General features: G+C 46.7%; 1 pseudogene; it reads left to right on the forward strand.

The window, feature by feature from the left end:
* LOC118381967 (angiopoietin-2-like) overlaps positions 1-23,765 on the forward strand; it is a 153,784-nt pseudogene that overhangs the window by 1,807 nt on the left and 128,212 nt on the right.

A 23,765-nucleotide genomic window follows, 5' to 3' on the forward strand; every position in this document is an offset into this window, starting at 1 on the left:
TTGAATCTGTTATTCCACGTAGTGAATCTGTTATTCCACATAGTGAATCTGTTATTCCACGTAGTGAATCTGTTATTCCACATAGTGAATCTGTTATTCCACATAGTGAATCTGTTATTCCACGTAGTGAATCTGTTATTCCACATAGTGAATCTGTTATTCCACGTAGTGAATCTGTTATTCCACATAGTGAATCTGTTATTCCACGTAGTGAATCTGTTATTCCACGTAGTGAATATGTTATTCCACGTAGTGAATCTGTTATTCCACGTAGTGAATATGTTATTCCACATAGTGAATCTGTTATTCCACATAGTGAATCTGTTATTCCACGTAGTGAATCTGTTATTCCACGTAGTGAATCTGTTATTCCACATAGTGAATCTGTTATTCCACGTAGTGAATCTGTTATTCCACGTAGTGAATCTGTTATTCCACGTAGTGAATCTGTTATTCCACGTAGTGAATCTGTTATTCCACGTAGTGAATCTGTTATTCCACGTAGTGAATCTGTTAATCCACGTAGTGAATCTGTTATTCCACGTAGTGAATCTGTTATTCCACATAGTGAATCTGTTATTCCACGTAGTGAATCTGTTATTCCACGTAGTGAATCTGTTATTCCACATAGTGAATCTGTTATTCCACGTAGTGAATCTGTTATTCCACGTAGTGAATCTGTTATTCCACGTAGTGAATCTGTTATTCCACGTAGTGAATCTGTTATTCCACGTAGTGAATCTGTTATTCCACGTAGTGAATCTGTTAATCCACGTAGTGAATCTGTTATTCCACGTAGTGAATCTGTTATTCAATGTGTTTCTATTGGCTAATAGCAGTAAGGACTATCTGTTATTCGGGGGGCGGCAGCGTAGCCTAGTGGTTAGAGCGTTGGACTAGTAACCGGAAGGTTGCGAGTTCAAACCCCCGAGCTGACAAGGTACAAATCTGTCGTTCTGCCCCTGAACAGGCAGTTAACCCACTGTTCCCAGGCCGTCATTGAAAATAAGAATATGTTCTTAACTGACTTGCCTGGTAAAAAAAAAAAAAAAAAAATTTAATGTGTTTCTATTGGCTAATAGCAGTAAGGACTATCTGTTATTCAATGTGTTTCTATTGGCTAATAGCAGAAAGGACTATCTGTTATTCAATGTGTTTCTATTGGCTAATAGCAGTAAGGACAAATTCAATGTTTCATCCAATAATTGTTGTAGTTTATGATTTGATACCTTCAGGGGTCCTACGTGTTCTAATCAAATAAATTATCTTTGACATGGCCATTTTATAACAATATGTTAGTTTAAAATCCTCGACTTTGGAGGGATAATGTACTGATACAAATGTCTGATCTCAGAGATCCTTTTATTTCTCTATTTGGTTAGGTCAGGGTGTGACTAGGGTGGGCATTCTAGTTTTTTGTTTCTATGTTGGCCTGGTATGGTTCCCAATCAGAGGCAACTGTCTATCGTTGTCTCTGATTGGGGATCATATTTTGGCAGCCTTTTTTCTACCTGTTGTGTGTGGGATCTTGTTTTTGTACTGTAGCCTTTTACACTACAAAGCTGCACGTTCATTTTTGTTACTCTTTAATTGTTTTGTTTCTGGTTCACATGAATAAATATGACGAACGCCTTCCACGCTGCACCTTGGTCCAATCCTTCCAACAATGTCCGTTACAGTCTTAAATATACTGTCTGTCTGTCTGTCTGTCTGTCTGTCTGTCTGTCTGTCTGTCTGTCTGTCTGTCTGACTGTCTGTCTGTCTGTCTGTCTCTGTGTGTCTCTGTGTGTGTGTGTGTGTGTCCGTGTCCGCGTGTCTCCCTCTGTGTGTGTGTCTCTGTGTGTGTGTGTCCGTGTCCGCGTGTCTCCCTCTGTGTGTGTCCGCGTGTCTCCCTCTGTGTGTGTGTGTCCGTGTCCGCGTGTCTCCCTCTCTGTGTGTGTGTGTGTGTGTGTGTGTGTGTGTGTGTGTGTGTGTGTGTGTGTGTGTGTGTGTGTGTGTGTGTGTGTGTGTGTGTGTGTGTGTGTGTGTGTGTGTCCGTGTGTCTCCCTCTGTGTGTGTCTCTCTCTGTGTGTGTGTGTGTGTGTGTGTGTGTGTGTGTGTGTGTGTGTGTGTGTGTGTGTGTGTGTGTGTGTGTGTGTGTGTGTGTGTGTGTGTGTCCGCGTGTCTCCCTGTGTGTGTGTCCGTGTGTGTGTGTAGACTTGATCTTTCCCCAGATGACCTTATCAGTGAAAACAACATTGTCAAGTAAATCTCTAGAGTTTATTCACCCAGCAAAGGCCATGACCCACTAAACCAGACGTGTTAAAACGACTGTCTATTCTGTGGACCACACCGAGGGCAGGGTGTTGTCTGTGTGGTGAAAAGGTCATTGACAATGGCACTTTTTTAGTTTTTTTTTTCACAGCGAGTGAGTGAACCCTCCCATCTCTCCCTTGTTTCTATTCATCAGAATAAAGGGCCGAACTGTTGGATCCGGTTCGCAATGTCGTTTACAAACTCTGTCACCACCTTTCCTCACCAGTCCAAATGGTTCTGTGATTTATGTTTTCAGTGTTGAGTGGTGGTTGGTGGGATTCCACACAAAAACATCAAGAGCCTAATGCCTTTGGACACTCCTCAGTTTGGACACTCCTTGTTTGGACACTCCTCAGTTTGGACACTCCTCAGTTTGGACACTCCTCAGTTTGGACACTCCTCAGTTTGGACACTCCTCAGTTTGGACACTCCTCAGTTTGGACACTCCTCAGTTTGGACACTCCTCAGTTTGGACACTCCTCAGTTTGGACACTCCTCAGTTTGGACACTCCTCAGTTTGGACACTCCTCAGTTTGGACACTCCTCAGTTTGGACACTCCTACTCATTCCAGGGTTTTTCTTTTATTTTTTAAACCATTTTCTACATTGTAGAATAGTAGTGTAGATGTCAAAACTATACAAAAAAAAAACATATGGAATCAAATAGTAACCAAAAAAGTGTTAAACAAATCAAAATATATTTAATATTTTAAATTCTTCAAAGTAGACACCCTTTTGCCTTGATGACAGCTTTACACACTCTTGGCATTCTCTCAACCAGCTTCATGTGTTAGTCACCTGGAATGCATTTCAATTAAAAGGTTGGCCTTGTTAAAAGTTAATTTGTGGAATTTCTTTCCTTCTTAATGCGTTTGAGCCAATCAGTTGTTGTGTTGTGACAAGGTAGAAAAGGTACATGAATTTCATAGTGTTGATGTCTTCACTATTATTCTACAATGTAGAAGATAGTCAAAAATAAAGATAAACCCTGGTATGAGTAGGTGTGTCCAAACATTTGACTGGTACTGTGTAAGAGACATAACCCCTGACCTCGCTGTTGATAAAAACAGGAAGCACCTGGACAGAAGTTTCCCTTCGGCACAGATCAGGGATCAGTTTACCTTTACCACAATACTAACCTGAGCCCCCCAACAACCCCCTCCCCTGGGTGACCATGTTGGTTTTTGCCCCAGCACTATACAGCTGATTCAAACAATCAACTAATCATCAAGCCTTGATCGTTTGTTTCAGCGGTATACTGTTACAGCAGAAACCAAAACGTGCACCCCTCGGGGTGCAGAGGACTAAGTTTGGGAAAAGCTGCCTTATAACCTCTGCTGGGAAAGCCTGTGAATACCTCCCTGTCTGGTCTGTATAGAGCCTCTGAATACCTCCCTGTCTGGTCTGTATAGAGCCTCTGAATACCTCCCTGTCTGGTCTGTATAGAGCCTCTGAATACCTCCCTGTCTGGTCTGTATAGAGTCTCTGAATACCTGAATACCTCCCTGTCTGGTCTGTATAGAGTCTCTGAATACCTCCCTGTCTGGTCTGTATAGAGTCTCTGAATACCTCCCTGTCTGGTCTGTATAGAGTCTCTGAATACCTCCCTGTCTGGTCTGTATAGAGTCTCTGAATACCTCCCTGTCTGGTCTGTATAGAGTCTCTGAATACCTCCTGTCTGGTCTTTATAGAGTCTCTGAATACCTCCCTGTCTGGTCTGTATAGAGTCTCTGAATACCTCCCTGTCTGGTCTGTATAGAGTCTCTGAATACCTGAATACCTCCCTGTTTGGTCTGTATAGAGTCTCTGAATACCTCCCTGTCTGGTCTGTATAGAGTCTCTGAATACCTGAATACCTCCCTGTCTGGTCTGGATAGAGCCTCTGAATACCTCCCTGTCTGGTCTGTATAGAGCCTCTGAATACCTCCCTGTCTAGTCTGTATAGAGTCTCTGAATACCTCCTGTCTGGTCTGTATAGAGTCTCTGAATACCTCCTCCCTGGTCTGTATAGAGTCTGTATAGAGTCTCTGAATACCTCCCTGTCTGGTCTGTATAGAGTCTCTGAATACCTGTCTGGTCTGTAATACCTCCCTGTCTGGTCTGTATAGAGTCTCTGAATACCTCCCTGTCTGGTCTGTATAGAGTCTGAATACCTCCCTGTGTCTGGTCTGTATAGAGTCTCTGAATACCTCCTGTCTGGTCTGTATAGAGTCTCTGAATACCTCCCTGTCTGGTCTGTATAGAGTCTCTGAATACCTCCCTGTCTGGTCTGTATAGAGTCTCTGAATACCTCCTGTCTGGTCTGTATAGAGTCTATGAATACCTCCCTGTCTGGTCTGTATAGAGTCTCTGAATACCTCCCTGTCTGGTCTGTATAGAGTCTCTGAATACCTCCCTGTCTGGTCTGTATAGAGTCTCTGAATACCTCCCTGTCTGGTCTGTATAGAGTCTCTGAATACCTCCCTGTCTGGTCTGTATAGAGCCTCTGAATACCTCCCTGTCTGGTCTGTATAGAGTCTCTGAATACCTCCCTGTCTGGTCTGTATAGAGACTCTGAATACCTCCCTGTCTGGTCTGTATAGAGCCTCTGAATACCTCCCTGTCTGGTCTGTATAGAGCCTCTGAATACCTCCCTGTCTGGTCTGTATAGAGCCTCTGAATACCTCCCTGTCTGGTCTTTATAGAGCCTCTGAATACCTCCCTGTCTGGTCTGTATAGAGCCTCTGAATACCTCCCTGTCTGGTCTGTATAGAGCCTCTGAATACCTCCCTGTCTGGTCTGTATAGAGTCTCTGAATACCTCCCTGTCTGGTCTTTATAGAGTCTCTGAATACCTCCTGTCTGATCTGTATAGAGTCTCTGAATACCTCCTGTCTGGTCTGTATAGAGTCTCTGAATACCTCCCTGTCTAGTCTGTATAGAGTCTCTGAATATCTCCCTGTCTGGTCTGTATAGAGCCTCTGAATACCTCCTGTCTGGTCTGTATAGAGTCTCTGAATACCTCCTGTCTGGTCTGTATAGAGTCGCTGAATACCTCCCTGTCTAGTCTGTATAGAGCCTCTGAATACCTCCTGTCTGGTCTGTATAGAGTCTCTGAATACCTCCTGTCTGGTCTGTATAGAGTCTCTGAATACCTCCCTGTCTGGTCTGTATAGAGCCTCTGAATATCTCCCTGTCTGGTCTGTATTGAGTCTATGAATACCTCCCTGTCTGGTCTGTATATAGTCTATGAATACCTCCCTGTCTGGTCTGTATAGAGCCTCTGAATACCTCCCTGTCTGGTCTGTATAGAGTCTCTGAATACCTGAATACTTCCCTGTCTGGTCTGTATAGAGTCTCTGAATACCTCCCTGTATGGTCTGGATAGAGCCTCTGAATACCTCCCTGTCTGGTCTGTATAGAGTCTCTGAATACCTCCCTGTCTGGTCTGTATAGAGTCTCTGAATACCTCACTGTCTGGTCTGTATAGAGTCTCTGAATACCTCCCTGTCTGGTCTGTATAGAGTCTCTGAATACCTGAATACCTCCCTGTCTGGTCTGTATAGAGCCTCTGAATACCTCCTGTCTGGTCTGTATAGAGTCTCTGAATACCTCCCCTGTCTGGTCTGTATAGAGTCTCTGAATACCTCCCTGTCTGGTCTGTATAGAGTCTCTGAATACCTCCCTGTCTGGTCTGTATAGAGAATACCCCTCCCCTGTCTGGTCTGTATAGAGTCTGAATACCTCCCTGTCTGGTCTGTATAGAGTCTCTGAATACCTCCCTGTCTGGTCTGTATAGAGTCTCTGAATACCTCCCTGTCTGGTCTGTATAGAGCCTCTGAATACCTGAATACCTCCCTGTCTGGTCTGTATAGAGCCTCTGAATACCTGAATACCTCCCTGTCTGGTCTGTATAGACCCTCTGAATACCTCCCTGTCTGGTCTGTATAGAGTCTCTGAATACCTGAATACCTCCCTGTCTGGTCTGTATAGAGCCTCTGAATACCTCCCTGTCTGGTCTGTATAGAGCCTCTGAATGCCTCCCTGTCTGGTCTGTATAGAGCCTCTGAATACCTCCCCTGTCTGGTCTGTATAGAGCCTCTGAATACCTCCCTGTCTGGTCTGTATAGAGCCTCTGAATACCTCCCTGTCTGGTCTGGATAGAGCCTCTGAATAATACCTCCCTGTCTGGTCTGTATAGAGTCTCTGAATACCTCCCTGTCTGGTCTGTATAGGTCTCTGAGAGTCTCTGAATACCTCCCTGTCTGGTCTGTATAGAGTCTCTGAATACCTCCCTGTCTGGTCTGTATAGAGTCTATGAATACCTCCCTGTCTGGTCTGTATAGAGTCTCTGAATACCTGAATACCTCCCTGTCTGGTCTGTATAGAGTCTCTGAATACCTCCCTATCTGGTCTGTATTGAGTCTATGAATACCTCCCTGTCTGGTCTGTATAGAGTCTCTGAATACCTCCCTGTCTGGTCTGTATAGAGCCTCTGAATACCTGAATACCTCCCTGTCTGGTCTGTATAGAGCCTCTGAATACCTGAATACCTCCCTGTCTGGTCTGTATAGAGTCTCTGAATACCTCCCTGTCTGGTCTGTATAGAGTCTCTGAATACCTGAATACCTCCCTGTCTGGTCTGGATAGAGCCTCTGAATACCTCCCTGTCTGGTCTGTATAGAGTCTCTGAATACCTCCCTGTCTGGTCTGTATAGAGTCTCTGAATACCTCACTGTCTGGTCTATATAGAGTCTCTGAATACCTGAATATCTCCCTGTTTGGTCTGTATAGAGCCTCTGAATACCTCCCTGTCTGGTCTGTATAGAGTCTGTGAATACCTCCCTGTCTGGTCTGTATAGAGTCTCTGAATACCTGAATACCTCCCTGTCTGGTCTGTATAGAGTATCTGAATACCTGAATACCACCATGTCTGGTCTGTATAGAGTCTCTGAATACCTCCCTGTCTGGTCTGTATAGAGTCTCTGAATACCTCCCTGTCTGGTCTGTATAGAGTCTCTGAATACCTCCCTGTCTGGTCTGTATAGAGCCTCTGAATACCTCCCTGTCTGGTCTGTATAGAGTCTCTGAATACCTCCCTGTCTGGTCTGTATAGAGCCTCTGAATACCTCCCTGTCTGGTCTGTATAGAGCCTCTGAATACCTGAATACCTCCCTGTCTGGTCTGTATAGAGCCTCTGAATACCTCCCTGTCTGGTCTGTATAGAGCCTCTGAATACCTCCCTGTCTGGTCTGTATAGAGCCTCTGAATACCTCCCTGTCTGGTCTGTATAGAGCCTCTGAATACCTCCCTGTCTGGTCTGTATAGAGCCTCTGAATACCTCCCTGTCTGGTCTGTATAGAGCCTCTGAATACCTCCCTGTCTGGTCTGTATAGAGCCTCTGAATACCTCCCTGTCTGGTCTGTATAGAGTCTCTGAATACCTCCCTGTCTGGTCTGTATAGAGTCTGTGAATACCTCCCTGTCTGGTCTGTATAGAGTCTCTGAATACCTCCCTGTCTGGTCTGTATAGAGTCTCTGAATACCTGAATACCTCCCTGTCTGGTCTGTATAGAGTATCTGAATACCTCCCTGTCTGGTCTGTATTCAGTCTATGAATACCTCCCTGTCTGGTCTGTATAGAGTCTCTGAATACCTCCCTGTCTGGTCTGTATAGAGTCTCTGAATACCTCCCTGTCTGGTCTGTATAGAGTCTCTGAATACCTCCCTGTCTGGTCTGTATAGAGTCTCTGAATACCTCCCTGTCTGGTCTGTATAGAGCCTCTGAATACCTGAATACGTCCCTGTCTGGTCTGTATTGAGCCTCTGAATACCTGAATACCTCCCTGTCTGGTCTGTATAGAGCCTCTGAATACCTCCCTGTCTGGTCTGTATAGAGTCTCTGAATACCTGAATACCTCCCTGTCTGGTCTGTATAGAGTCTCTGAATACCTCCCTCTCTGGTCTGTATAGAGTCTCTGAATACCTGAATACCTCCCTGTCTGGTCTGGATAGAGCCTCTGAATACCTCCCTGTCTGGTCTGTATAGAGTCTCTGAATACCTCCCTGTCTGGTCTGTATAGAGTCTCTGAATACCTCACTGTCTGGTCTATATAGAGTCTCTGTCTGGTCTGTATACCTGAATACCTCCCTGTCTGGTCTGTATAGAGTCTCTGAATACCTCCCTGTCTGGTCTGTATAGAGTCTCTGAATACCTCCCTGTCTGGTCTGTATAGAGTCTCTGAATACCTCCCTGTCTGGTCTGTATAGAGTCTCTGAATACCTCCCCTGTCTGGTCTGTATAGAGTCTCTGTACTCTCCCTGTCTGGTCTGTATACCTATGAATACCTCCCTGTCTGGTCTGTATAGAGTCCCTGAATACCTCCCTGTCTGGTCTGTATAGAGTCTGTGAATACCTGCATACTTCCTTGTCGGGTCTGTATAGAGCCTCTGAATACCTCCCTGTCGGGTCTGTATAGAGCCTCTGAATACCTCCCTGTCTGGTCTGTATAGAGTCTGTGAATACCTGCATACCTCCCTGTCTGGTCTGTATAGAGCCTCTGAATACCTCCCTGTCTGGTCTGTGAGTCTCTGTATATACCTCCCTGTCTGGTCTGTATAGAGTCTCTGAATACCTCCCTGTCTGGTCTGTATAGAGTCTCTGAATACCTCCCTGTCTGGTCTGTATAGAGCCTCTGGAATACTGTCTGAATACCCCCCTGGGTCTGTATAGAGTCTCTGAATACCTCCCTGTCTGGTCTGTATAGAGTCTCTGAATACCTCCCTGTCTGGTCTGTATAGAGTCTGTGAATACCTCCCTGTCTGGTCTGTATAGAGTCTCTGAATACCTGAATACCTCCCTGTCTGGTCTGTATAGAGTATCTGAATACCTCCCTGTCTGGTCTGTATAGAGTCTATGAATACCTCCCTGTCTGGTCTGTATAGAGTCTCTGAATACCTCCCTGTCTGGTCTGTATAGAGTCTCTGAATACCTCCCTGTCTGGTCTGTATAGAGTCTATGAATACCTCCCTGTCTGGTCTGTATAGAGTCTCTGAATACCTCCCTGTCTGGTCTGTATAGAGCCTCTGAATACCTGAATACCTCCCTGTCTGGTCTGTATAGAGCCTCTGAATACCTGAATACCTCCCTGTCTGGTCTGTATAGAGCCTCTGAATACCTCCCTGTCTGGTCTGTATAGAGTCTCTGAATACCTGAATACCTCCCTGTCTGGTCTGTATAGAGTCTCTGAATACCTCCCTGTCTGGTCTGTATAGAGCCTCTGAATACCTCCCTGTCTGGTCTGTATAGAGTCTCTGAATACCTCCCTGTCTGGTCTGTATAGAGTCTCTGAATACCTCCCTGTCTGGTCTGTATAGAGTAGAATACCTCCCTGTCTGGTCTGTATAGAGTCTCTGAATACTATGAATACCTCCCTGTCTGGTCTGTATAGAGCCTCTGAATACCTCCCTGTCTGGTCTGTATAGAGTCTGAGAATACCTCCCTGTCTGGTCTGTATAGAGTCTCCTCCCTGTCTGGTCTGTATAGAGTCTCTGAATACCTGAATACCTCCCTGTCTGGTCTTTATAGAGTCTCTGAATACCTCCCTGTCTGGTCTGTATAGAGTCTATGAATAACTCCCTGTCTGGTCTGTATAGAGTCTCTGAATACCTCCCTGTCTGGTCTGTATAGAGCCTCTGAATACCTGAATACCTCCCTGTCTGGTCTGTATAGAGCCTCTGAATACCTCCCTGTCTGGTCTGTATAGAGCCTCTGAATACCTCCCTGTCTGGTCTGTATAGAGTCTCTGAATACCTCCCTGTCTGGTCTGTATAGAGCCTCTGAATACCTCCCTGTCTGGTCTGTATAGAGCCTCTGAATACCTCCCTGTCTGGTCTGTATAGAGCCTCTGAATACCTCCCTGTCTGGTCTGTATAGAGCCTCTGAATACCTCCCTTTCTGGTCTGTATAGAGTCTCTGAATACCTCCCTGTCTGGTCTGTAAGAGTCTCTGTCAAATTCCCTATTTATAGTATAGAGTCTGGTCTGTATAGAGTCTAAATACCTCCCTGATGGTCTGTATAGAGTGCTGTGAATACCCCCTGTCTGGTCTGTATAGACCTCTGGTCTGTATACCTGAATACCTCCCTGTCTGGTCTGTATAGAGTCTCTGAATACCTGAATACCTCCCTGTCTGGTTTGTATAGAGTCTGAAATACCTCCTGTCTGGTCTGTATAGAGTCTATGAATACCTCCCTGTCTGGTCTTTATAGAGTCTGAATAGAATACCTCCTGTCTGGTCTGTATAGAGTCTCTGAATACCTCCCTGTCTGGTCTGTATAGAGCCTGAATACCTCCTGTCTGGTCTGTATAGAGCCTCTGAATACCTCCTCCCTGTCTGGTCTGTGAGCCTCTGAATACCCCTGGGTAGAGTCTCTGAATACCTCCCTGTCTGGTCTGTATAGAGTCCAATATGTCTGGTCTGTATAGAGTTCTGAATACCTCCCTGTCTGGTCTGTATAGAGCCTCTGAATATAGAGCCTGAATACCTCCCTGTCTGGTCTGTATAGAGTCTATGAATACCTCCCTGTCTGGTCTGTACCTCCCCTGTCTGGTCTGTATAGAGCCTCTGAATACATGTCTGGTCTTTATAATACCTCCCTGTCTGGTCTGGAGTCTGTACCTCCCTGTCTGGTCTGTATAGAGTCTCTGAATACCTCCCTGTCTGGTCTGTATAGAGAAAATACCTCCCTGTCTGGTTTGTATAGAGCCTCTGAATAGAGTCTCTGAATACCTCCTGTCTGGTCTGTATAGAGTACCTCCCTGTCTGGTCTGTATAGAGCCTCCCTGTCTGGTCTGATATAGAGCCTCTGAATACCTCCCTGTCTGGTCTGTATAGAGTCTCTGAATACCTCCCCCTGTCTGGTCTGTATAGAGTCTCTGAATACCTCCCTGTCTGGTCTGTATAGAGTCTCTGAATACTAGTATAGAGTCTCTGAATACCTCCCTGTCTGGTCTGTATAGAGCCTACCTGAATACCTCCCTGTCTGGTCTGTATAGAGCCTGTGAATACTGGGTCTGTATAGAGTCCTCTGAATACCTCCTGTCTGGTCTGTATAGAGCCTCTGAATACCTCCCCTGTCTGGTCTGTATAGAGTCTCTGAATACCTCCCTGTCTGGTCTGTATAGAGTCCCTGTCTGGTCTGTATAGAGTCTCTGAATACCTGAATACCACCATGTCTGGTCTGTATAGAGTCTCTGAATACCTCCCTGTCTGGTCTGTATAGAGACTCTGAATACCTCCCTGTCTGGTCTGTATAGAGCCTCTGAATACCTCCCTGTCTGGTCTGTATAGAGACTCTGAATACCTCCCTGTCTGGTCTGTATAGAGCCTCTGAATACCTCCCTGTCTGGTCTGTATAGACCCTCTGAATACCTCCCTGTCTGGTCTGTATAGAGTCTCTGAATACCTGAATACCTCCATGTCTGGTCTGTATAGAGTCTCTGAATACCTCCCTGTCTGGTCTGTATAGAGCTGAATACCTCCCTGTCTGGTCTGTATAGAGTCTCTGAATACCTGAATAGAGTCCTCCCTGTCTGGTCTGTATAGAGTCTCTGAATACTCCCCCTGTCTGGTCTGTATAGAGTCTCTGAATACCTCCCTGTCTGGTCTGTATAGAGCCTCTGAATACCTCGCTGTCTGGTCTGTATATAGCCTCTGAATACCTCCCTGTCTGGTCTGTATAGAGCCTATGAATACCTTGCTGTCTGGTCTGTACAGAGCCTCTGAATACCTCCGTCTGGTCTGTATATAGCCCCTGAATACCTCCCTGTCTGGTCTGTATAGAGTCTGTGAATACCTGCATACTTCCTTGTCGGGTCTGTATAGAGCCTCTGAATACCTCCCTGTCGGGTCTGTATAGAGCCTCTGAATACCTCCCTGTCTGGTCTGTATAGAGAATACTCCCTGGTCTGTATAGAGTCCTGAATACCTCCCTGTCTGGTCTGTATAGAGCCTCTGAATACCTCCCTGTCTGGTCACCATATTCCTGGTATTCCCTGTATATCTCTCTCTGACCATATTCCTGGTATTCCCTGTATGTCTCTCTCCTGACCATATTCCTGGTATTCCCTGTATCTCTCTCTCCTGACCATATTCCTGGTATTCCCTGTATATCTCTATCTCTGACCATATTCCTGGTATTCCTGTATCTCTCCTCCTGACCATATTCCTGGTATTCCCTGTATATCTCTCTCTCTGACCATATTCCTGATATTCCTGTATCTCTCTCTCAGACCATATTCCTGATATTCCCTGTCTCTCTCTCCTTACAAAATCCTGGTTTTCCCTGTGTCTCTCTCTGTACCATATTCCTGGAATTCCCTGCATATCTTTCTCTCCTGATATATTCCCTGTATCTCTCTCTCCTGACAATATTCCTGGTATTCCCATTACATCTCTCTCTGACCATATTCCTGGTATTCCCTGAATATATTTCTATCATGGCAGTATTCCTGGTATTCCCTGTATATCTCTCTCTCTCTGACCATATTCCAGATATTCCCTGTATCTCTCTCTCTCCTGATCGTATTCCTGGTATTCCCTGTATCTCTCTCTCTCCTGATCGTGTTCTGGTATTCCCTGTATCTCTCTGTCTCCTGATCGTATTCCTGGTATTCCCTGTATGTCTCTCTCCTGACCATATTCCTGGTATTCCCTGTATATCTCCCTCTCTCTCCTGACCATATTCCAGATATTCCCTGTATCCCTCTTTCTCTCCTTAAAATCCTGGTATTCCCTGTATCTCTCTCTCTGACCATAAATCCTGGTGTTCCCTGTATATCTCTGTCTCTCTCTGACCATATTCCTGGTATTCCCTGTATGTCTCTCTCTCCTGACCATATTCCTGGTATTCCTGTATACCTCCTCTCCTGACCGTATTCCTGGTATTCCCTGTATATCTCTCTCCCTGACTGTTTCCTGGTATTCCCTGTATGTCTCTCTCCTGACCGTATTCCTGGTATTCCCTGTGTGTCTCTCTCCTGACCGTTTCCTGGTATTCCCTGTATATCTCTCCCTGACCGTATTCCTGGTATTCCCTGTATGTCTCTCTCTCTGACTGTTTCCTGGTATTCCCTGTATGTCTCTCTCCTGACCGTATTCCTGGTATTCCCTGTATGTCTCTCTCTGACCATAATCCTGGTATTCCCTGTATATCTCTCTCACTGACCGTTTCCTGGTATTCTGTATATCTCTCTCCTGACCGTATTCCTGTATTCCCTGTATATCTCTCTCACTGACCGTTTCCTGGTATTCCCTGTATATCTCTCTCACTGACCGTATTCCTGGTATTCCCTGTATATCTCTCTCTCTTAAAAATCCTGGTATTCCCTCAATATCTTTCTCTCTGATCTGTATTCCCATTATATCTCTCTATTGACCATATTCCTGGTATTCCATGGATATATCTCTCTCCTGACTATATTCCTGGTATTCCCTGTATATCTCTCTCTATTACCCTATTCCTGGTATTCCCTGTATATCTCTCTCTCTCCTGACTATATTCCTGGTTTCCCTGTATATCTCTCTCTACTGACCATATTCCTGGTATTCCCTGTTTATCTCTCTCCTGACCATATTCCTGGTATTCCCTGTATGTCTCTATCCTGACCATATTCCTGGTATTCCCTGTATGTCTCTCTCCTGACCATATTCCTGGTATTCCCTGTATGTCTCTCTCTCCTGACCATATTCCTGGTATTCCCTGTATGTCTCTCTCCCTGACCATATTCCTGATATTCCCTGTATGTCTCTCTCTCCTGATAGTATTCCTGGTACTCCCTGTATGTCTCTCTCCTGACCATATTCCTGGTATTCCCTGTATGTCTCTCTCCCCTGACCATATTCCTGGTATTCCCTGTATGTCTCTCTCTCCAGACCATATTCCTGGTATTCCCTGTATATCTCCCTCTCTCCTGACCATATTCCAGATATTCCCTGTATCCCTCTTTCTCTCCTTAAAATCCTGGTATTCCCTGTATCTCTCTCTCTGACCATATTCCTGGTGTTCCCTGTATATCTCTGTCTCTCCTGACCATATTCCTGGTATTCCCTGTATGTCTCTCTCTCCTGACCATATTCCTGGTATTCCTGTATACCTCCCCTCTCTCCTGACCGTATTCCAGGTATTCCCTGTATATCTCTCTCCCTGACTGTTTCCTGGTATTCCCTGTATGTCTCTCTCCTGACCGTATTCCTGGTATTCCCTGTGTGTCTCTCTCCTGACCGTATTCCTGGTATTCCCTGTATGTCTCTCTCCTGACCGTATTCCTGGTATTCCCTGTATGTCTCTCTCTCCTGACCATTTCCTGGTATTCCCTGTATGTCTCTCTCCTGAAAATTCCTGGTATTCCCCTGTATGTCTCTCTCCTGACCATAATCCTGGTATTCCCTGTATATCTCTCTCACTGACCGTTTCCTGGTTTTCCCTGTATATCTCTCTCTATTGACCATATTCCTGGTATTCCCTGTATATATCTCTCTCTCTCCTGACCATATTCCTGGTATTCCCTGTATGTCTCTCTCCTGACCATATTCCTGGTATTCCCTGTATGTCTCTCTCCTGACCATATTCCTGGTATTCCCTGTATGTCTCTCTCCTGACCATATTCCTGGTATTCCCTGTATGTCTCTCTCCCCTGACCATATTCCTGATATTCCCTGTATGTCTCTCTCCTGATAGTATTCCTGGTACTCCCTGTATGTCTCTCTCTCCTGATCGTATTCCTGGTATTCCCTGTATGTCTCTCTCCCTGACCATATTCCTGATATTCCCTGTATGTCTCTCTCTCACTGACCATATTCCTGGTATTCCCTGTATATCTCCCTCTCTCTCCTGACCATATTCCAGATATTCCCTGTATCCCTCTTTCTCTCCTTAAAAATCCTGGTATTCCCTGTATCTCTCTCTCTGACCATATTCCTGGTGTTCCCTGTATATCTCTGTCTCTCCTGACCATATTCCTGGTATTCCCTGTATGTCTCTCTCTCCTGACCATATTCCTGGTATTCCCTGTATACCTCCCCTCTCTCCTGACCATATTCCTGGTATTCCCTGTATATCTCTCCCTGACTGTTTCCTGGTATTCCCTGTATGTCTCTCTCCTGACCGTATTCCTGGTATTCCCTGTGTGTCTCTCTCCTGACCGTTTCCTGGTATTCCCTGTATATCTCTCACCTGACCGTATTCCTGGTATTCCCTGTATGTCTCTCTCTCCCTGACTGTTTCCTGGTATTCCCTGTATGTCTCTCTCCTGACCGTATTCCTGGTATTCCCTGTATGTCTCTCTCCTGACCATAATCCTGGTATTCCCTGTATATCTCTCTCACTGACCGTTTCCTGGTATTCCCTGTATATCTCTCTCCTGACCATATTCCTGGTATTCCCTGTATATCTCTCTCACTGACCGTTTCCTGGTATTCCCTGTATATCTCTCACTGACCGTATTCCTGGTATTCCCTGTATATCTCTCTCTCTCTTAAAAATCCTGGTATTCCCTCAATATCTTTCTCTCTGATCCATTCCCATTATATCTCTCTCTATTGACCATATTCCTGGTATTCCATGGATATATCTATCTCTCTCCTGACTATATTCCTGGTATTCCCTGTATATCTCTCTCTATTGACCATATCCCTGGTATTCCCTGTATATCTCTCTCTCTCCCTGACTATATTTCTGGTTTTCCCTGTATATCTCTCTCTAATGACCATATTCCTGGTATTCCCTGTATATCTCTCTCTCTCTCTGACCATATTCCTGGTATTCCCTGTATGTCTCTCTCCTGACCATATTCCTGGTATTCCCTGTATGTCTCTCTCCTGACCATATTCCTGGTATTCCCTGTATGTCTCTCTCCTGACCATATTCCTGGTATTCCCTGTATGTCTCTCTCCCTGACCATATTCCTGATATTCCCTGTATGTCTCTCTCCTGATAGTATTCCTGGTACTCCCTGTATGTCTCTCTCTCCTGATCGTATTCCTGGTATTCCCTGTATGTCTCTCTCCCCTGACCATATTCCTGATATTCCCTGTATGTCTCTCTCCTGATCGTATTCCTGGTATTCCCTGTATGTCTCTCTCCCCTGACCATATTCCTGGTATTCCCTGTATGTCTCTCTCTCCTGACCATATTCCTGGTATTCCCTGTATGTCTCTCTCCTGACCATATTCCTGATATTCCCTGTATATCTCTCTCCTGACCATATTCCTGGTATTCTCTCCTGACCATATCCCTGGTATTCCCTGTATATCTCTCTCCTGACCATATTCCTGGTATTCTCTCCTGACCATATCCCTGGTATTCCCTGTATGTCTCTCTCCTGACCGTTTCCTGGTATTCCCTGTATGTCTCTCCCCTGAACATATTCCTGGTATTCCCTGTATGTCTCTCTCCTGACCATATTCCTGGTATTCCCTGTATGTCTCTCCCTGAACATATTCCTGGTATTCCCTGTATGTCTCCCCTCCTGGTATTCCTGTCTCCTGACCGTATTCCTGGTATTCCCTGTATATCTCTCTCTGACCATATTCCTGACCATATTCCTGGTATTCCCTGCCATATCTCCCTCTCTCCTGACCGTATTCCTGGTATTCCCTGTATATCTCTCTCTCTGACCTTATTCCTGGGATTCCTGTATCTCCCTGTATTCCCTGACCATATTCCTGGTATTCCCTGTATGTCTCTCTCCCTGACCATATTCCTGGTATTCCCTGTATCTCTCTCTCCTGACCATATTCCTGGTATTCCCTGTATGACCCTCTCTGACCGTATTCCTGGTATTCCCTGTATATCTCTCTCCTGACCATATTCTTGGTATTCCTGTATGTCTCTCTCTCTCCTGACCATATCCCTGGTATTCCCTGTATGTCTCTCTCTCTCCTGACCATATCCCTGGTATTCCCTGTATGTCTCAGCTGACCATATTCCTGGTATTCCCTGTATGTCTCTCTCTCCCTGACCATATCCCTGGTATTCCCTGTATGTCTCTCTCCTGACCATATTCCTGGTATTCCCTAATAATCTCCCCCTCTCTCCTGACCGTTTCCTGGTATTCCCTGTATATCTCTCTCCCTGACCATTTCCTGGTATTCCCTGTATATCTCCCCCTCTCTCCTGACCATATTCCTGGTATTCCCTGTATATCTCTGTCTCTCCTGACCATATTCCTGGTATTCCCTGTATATCTTTGTCTCTCCTGACCATATTCCTGGTATCCCCTGTATATCTCCCCCTCTCTCCTGACCGTATTCCTGGTATTCCCTGTATATCTCCCTCTCTCCTGACCATATTCCTGGTATTCCCTGTATATCTCCCCCTCTCTCCTGACCGTATTCCTGGTATTCCCTGTATATCTCTCTCCCTGACCATGTTCCTATTATTCCCTGTATTCCAGCTGGAGAGGTCCATCCAGGAGAATCTGCGTTCTGCATGGAGGAGATGAAGAGCAACGCCGTGTTGGAGATCGGGACCAACCTCCTCAGCCAATCAGCTGAGCAGACCCTCAAACTGACAGATGTGGAGACCAAGGTAAGCCAATCAGCTGAGCAGACCCTCAAACTGACAGATGTGGAGACCAAGGTAAGCCAATCAGCTGAGCAGACCCTCAAACTGACAGATGTGGAGACCAAGGTAAGCCAATCAGGTGGACCAGATCAGACCCTCAAACTGACAGATGTGGAGACCAAGGTAAGCCAATCAGGTGGACCAGATCAGACCCTCAAACTGACAGATGTGGAGACCAAGGTAAGCCAATCAGGTGGACCAGATCAGACCCTCAAACTGACAGATGTGGAGACCAAGGTAAGCCAATCAGGTGGACCAGATCTGATCCTCTAACCTCTTCCATATGTAGATCAGCGTAGCCTAGTGGTTAGAGCGTTGGACTAGGAACCGAAAGGTTGCAAGATTGAGTCCACGTGCTGACAAGATTCAAATCTATCGTTCTGCCCCTGAACAAGCAGTTAACCCACTGTTCCCAGGCCGTCATTGAAAATAATAATTTGTTCTTAACTGACTTGCCTAGTAAAATGAAGTTAAAATCAAACACAGATGATGGGAACTGGACTGGTGATTATTCAGAGGTCTACAACTATGGTTGAAAATAACTACAGGAATTGGCAGGGTTTAGGTTCAACCCTCCAACGAAACACCTGTTTCAACTTTCAATGTTGTTCCATGTGTTTTAGAGCAGACCAAGGTGTCCCAGGTGTTTTAGAGCAGACCAAGGTGTCCCAGGTGTTTTAGAGCAGACCAAGGTATCCCAGGTGTTTTAGAGCAGACCAAGGTGTCCCAGGTGTTTTAGAGCAGACCAAGGTGTCCCAGGTGTCTCAGATGTTTTAGATCAGACCACGGTGTCTCAGGTGTTTTAGATCAGACCAAAGTGCCCCTGGTGTCTCAGGTGTTTTAGAGCAGACCATGGTGTCCCAGGTGTTTTAGAGCAGACCAAGGTGTCCCAGGTGTTTTAGAGCAGACCAAGGTGTTTTAGATCAGACCAAGGTGTCCCAGGTGTTTTAGAGGAGACCAAGGTGTTTTAGATCAGACCAAGGTGTCCCAGGTGTTTTAGATCAGACCAAGTTGTCCCAGGTGTTTTAGAGCAGACCAAGGTGTTTTAGATCAGACCAAGTTGTCCCAGGTGTTTTTGATCAGACCAAGGTGTCCCAGGTATTTTAGAGCATACCAAGGTGTCCCAGGTGTTTTAGAGCAGTCCAAGGTGTTTTAGATCAGACCAAGTTGTCCCAGGTGTTTTAGAGCAGACCAAGGTGTCCCAGGTGTTTTAGAGCAGACCAAGGTGTCCCAGGTGTTTTAGATCAGACCAAGGCGTCCCAGGTGTTTTAGAGCAGACCAAGGTGTCCCAGGTATTTTAGAGCAGACCAAGGTGTCCCAGGTGTTTTAGAGCAGACCAAGGTGTTTTAGATCAGACCAAGGTGTCCCAGGTGTTTTAGATCAGACCAAGGTGTCCCAGGTGTTTTAGAGCAGACCAAGGTGTCCCAGGTGTTTTAGATCAGACCAGGGTGTCCCAGGTGTTTTAGAGCAGACCAAGGTGTCCCAGGAGTTTTAGAGCAGACCAAGGTGTTTTAGATCAGACCAAGGTGCCCCTGGTGTCTCAGGTGTTTTAGAGCAGACCAATGTGTCCCAGGTGTTTTAGAGCAGACCCCAAGGTGTCCCAGGTGTTTCAGAGCAAACCAAGGTGTCCCAGGTGTTTTAGAGCAGACCAAGGTGTCCCAGGTGTTTTAGAGCAGACCAATGTGTCCCAGGTGTTTTAGAGCAAACCAAGGTGTCCCAGGTGTTTTAGAGCAGACCAAGGTGTTTTAGATCAGACAAAGGTGTCCCAGGTGTTTTAGAGCAGACCAAGGTGTTTTAGATCAGACCAAGGTGTCCCAGGTGTTTTTGATCAGACCAAGGTGTTCCAGGTGTTTTAGAGCAGACCAAGGTGTTTTAGATGCGTCCAAGTTGTCCCAGGTGTTATAGAGCAGACCAAGGTGTCCCAGGTGTTTTAGAGCAGACCAAGGTGTCCCAGGTGTTTTAGATCAGACCAAGGCGTCCCAGGTGTTTTTGATCAGACCAAGGCGTCCCAGGTGTTTTAGAGCAGACCAAGGTGTCCCAGGTGTTTTAGAGCAGACCAAGGTGTCCCAGGTGTTTTAGATCAGACCAAGGCTTCCCAGGTGTTTTAGAGCAGACCAAGGTGTCCCAGGTATTTTAGAGCAGACCAAGGTGTCCCAGGTGTTTTAGAGCAGACCAAGGTGTTTTAGATCAGACCAAGGTGTCCCAGGTGTTTTAGATCAGACCAAGGTGTCCCAGGTGTTTTAGAGCAGACCAAGGTGTCCCAGGTCTTTTAGATCAGACCAAGGTGTCCCAGGTGTTTTAGAGCAGACCCAGGCGTCCCAGATGTTTTAGAGCAGACCAAGGTGTTTTAGAGCAGACCAAGTTGTCCCAGGTGTTTTAGAGCAGACCAAGGTGTCCCAGGTGTTTTAGATCAGACCAAGGCGTCCCAGGTGTTTTAGAGCAGACCAAGGTGTCCCAGGTGTTTTAGAGCAGACCAAGGTGTTTTAGATCAGACCAAGGTGTCCCAGGTGTTTTAGATCAGACCAAGGTGTTTTAGATCAGACCAAGGCGTCCCAGGTGTTTTAGATCAGACCAAGGTGTCCCAGGTGTTTTAGAGCAGACCAAGGTGTTTTAGATCAGACCAAGGTGTCCAAGGTGTTTTAGAGCAGACCAAGGTGTCCCAGGTGTTTTCGAGCAGACACAGGTGTCCCAGGTGTTTTAGAGCAGTCTAAGGTGTTTTAGAGCAGACCAAGTTGTCCCAGGTGTTTTAGAGTAGACCATGGTGTCCCAGGTGTTTTAGATCAGACCAAGGTGTCCCAGGTGTTTTAGAGCAGACCAAGGTGTCCCAGGTGTTTTAGATCAGACCAAGGTGTCCCAGGTATTTTAGAGCAGACCAAGGTGTTTTAGATCAGACCAAGGTGTCCCAGGTGTTTTAGAGCAGACCAAGGTGTTTTAGATCAGACCAAGGTGTCCCAGGTGTTTTCGAGCAGACCCAGGTGTCCCAGGTGTTTTAGAGCAGTCTAAGGTGTTTTAGAGCAGACCAAGTTGTCCCAGGTGTTTTAGAGTAGACCATGGTGTCCCAGGTGTTTTAGATCAGACCAAGGCGTCCCAGGTGTTTTAGAGCAGACCAAGGTGTCCCAGGTGTTTTAGATCAGACCAAGGTGTCCCAGGTATTTTAGAGCAGACCAAGGTGTTTTAGATCAGACCAAGGTGTCCCAGGTGTTTTCGAGCAGACCCAGGTGTCCCAGGTGTTTTCGAGCAGACCCAGGTGTCCCAGGTGTTTTAGATCAGACCAAGGTGTCCCAGGTGTTTTAGAGCAGACCAAGGTGTCCCAGGTGTTTTAGAGCAGACCAAGGTGTCCCAGGTGTTTTAGAGCAGACCAAGGTGTCCCAGGTGTTTTAGAGCAGACCAAGGTGTCCCAGGTGTTTTAGAGCAGACCAAGGTGTCCCAGGTGTTTTAGAGCAGACCAAGGTGTCCCAGGAGTTTTAGAGCAGACCAAGGTGTTTTAGATCAGACCAAGGTGCCCCTGGTGTCTCAGGTGTTTTAGAGCAGACCAATGTGTCCCAGGTGTTTTAGAGCAGACCCCAAGGTGTTACATTTACATTTACATTTAAGTCATTTAGCAGACGCTCTTATCCAGAGCGACTTACAAATTGGTGCATATTATGACATCCAGTGGAACAGCCACTTGCATCTAAATCTTTTTTTTTTGGGGGAGAAGGGGGGTGAGAAGGATTACTTACCCTTACTTACCCTATCCTAGGTATTCCTTGAAGAGGTGGGGTTTCAGGTGTCTCCGGAAGGTGGTGATTGACTCCGCTGTCCTGGCGTCGTGAGGGAGTTTGTTCCACCATTGGGGGGCCAGAGCAGCGAACAGTTTTGACTGGGCTGAGCGGGAACTGTACTTCCTCAGTGGTAGGGAGGCGAGCAGGCCAGAGGTGGATGAACTCAGTGCCCTTGTTTGGGTGTAGGGCCTGATCAGAGCCTGGAGGTACTGAGGTGCCGTTCCCCTCACAGCTCCGTAGGCAAGCACCATGGTCTTGTAGCGGATGCGAGCTTCAACTGGAAGCCAGTGGAGAGAGCGGAGGAGCGGGGTGACGTGAGAGAACTTGGGAAGGTTGAACACCAGACGGGCTGCGGCGTTCTGGATGAGTTGTAGGGGTTTAATGGCACAGGCAGGGAGCCCAGCCAACAGCGAGTTGCAGTAATCAAGACGGGAGATGACAAGTGCCTGGATTAGGACCTGCGCCGCTTCCTGTGTGAGGCAGGGTCGTACTCTGCGGATGTTGTAGAGCATGAACCTACAGGAACGGGACACCGCCTTGATGTTAGTTGAGAACGTCAGAGTGTTGTCCAGGATCACGCCAAGGTTCTTAGCGCTCTGGGAGGAGGACACAATGGAGTTGTCAACCGTGATGGCGAGATCATGGAACGGGCAGTCCTTCCCCGGGAGGAAGAGGAGCTCCGTCTTGCTGAGGTTCAGCTTGAGGTGGTGATCCGTCATCCACACTGATATGTCTGCCAGACATGCAGAGATGCGATTCGCCACCTGGTCATCAGAAGGGGGAAAGGAGAAGATTAATTGTGTGTCGTCTGCATAGCAATGATAGGAGAGACCATGTGAGGTTATGACAGAGCCAAGTGACTTGGTGTATAGCGAGAATAAGAGAGGGCCTAGAACAGAGCCCTGGGGGACACCAGTGGTGAGAGCGCGTGGTGAGGAGACAGATTCTCGCCACGCCACCTGGTAGGCGCGACCTGTCAGGTAGGACGCAATCCAAGCGTGGGCCGCGCCGGAGATGCCCAACTCGGAGAGGGTGGAGAGGAGGATCTGATGGTTCACAGTATCGAAGGCAGCCGATAGGTCTAGAAGGATGAGAGCAGAGGAGAGAGAGTTAGCTTTAGCAGTGCGGAGCGCTCCATGATACAGAGAAGAGCAGTCTCAGTTGAATGACTAGTCTTGAAACCTGACTGATTTGGATCAAGAAGGTCATTCTGAGAGAGATAGCGGTAGAGCTGGCCAAGGACGGCACGCTCAAGAGTTTTGGAGAGAAAAGAGAGAAGGGATACTGGTCTGTAGTTGTTGACATCGGAGGGATCGAGTGTAGGTTTTTTCAGAAGGGGTGCAACTCTCGCTCTCTTGAAGACGGGAGGGACGTAGCCAGCGGTCAGGGATGAGTTGATGAGCGAGGTGAGGTAAGGGAGAAGGTCTCCGGAAATGGTCTGGAGAAGAGAGGAGGGGATAGGGTCAAGCGGGCAGGTTGTTGGGCGGCCGGCCGTCACAAGACGCGAGATTTCATCTGGAGAGAGAGGGGAGAAAGAGGTCAGAGCATAGGGTAGGGCAGTGTGAGCAGAACCAGCGGTGTCGTTTGACTTAGCAAACGAGGATCGGATGTCGTCGACCTTCTTTTCAAAATGGTTGACGAAGTCATCTGCAGAGAGGGATGAGGGGGGGGATTCAGGAGGGAGGAGAAGGTGGCAAAGAGCTTCCTAGGGTTAGAGGCAGATGCTTGGAATTTAGAATGGTAGAAAGTGGCTTTAGCAGCAGAGACAGAGGAGGAAAATGTAGAGAGGAGGGAGTGAAAGGATGCCAGGTCCGCAGGGAGGCGAGTTTTCCTCCATTTCCGCTCGGCTGCCCGGAGCCCTGTTCTGGTGTTCTGGCCCTGTTCTGGTGTCCCAGGTGTTTTAGAGCAAACCAAGGTGTCCCAGGTGTTTTAGAGCAGACCAAGGTGTCCCAGGTGTTTTAGAGCAGACCAATGTGTCCCAGGTGTTTTAGAGCAAACCAAGGTGTCCCAGGTGTTTTAGAGCAGACCAAGGTGTTTTAGATCAGACAAAGGTGACCCAGGTGTTTTAGAGCAGACCAAGGTGTTTTAGATCAGACCAAGGTG

Source organism: Oncorhynchus keta, chromosome 20 (assembly GCF_023373465.1).
Source record: "Oncorhynchus keta strain PuntledgeMale-10-30-2019 chromosome 20, Oket_V2, whole genome shotgun sequence".
Classification (NCBI taxonomy): Eukaryota; Metazoa; Chordata; class Actinopteri; order Salmoniformes; family Salmonidae; genus Oncorhynchus; species Oncorhynchus keta.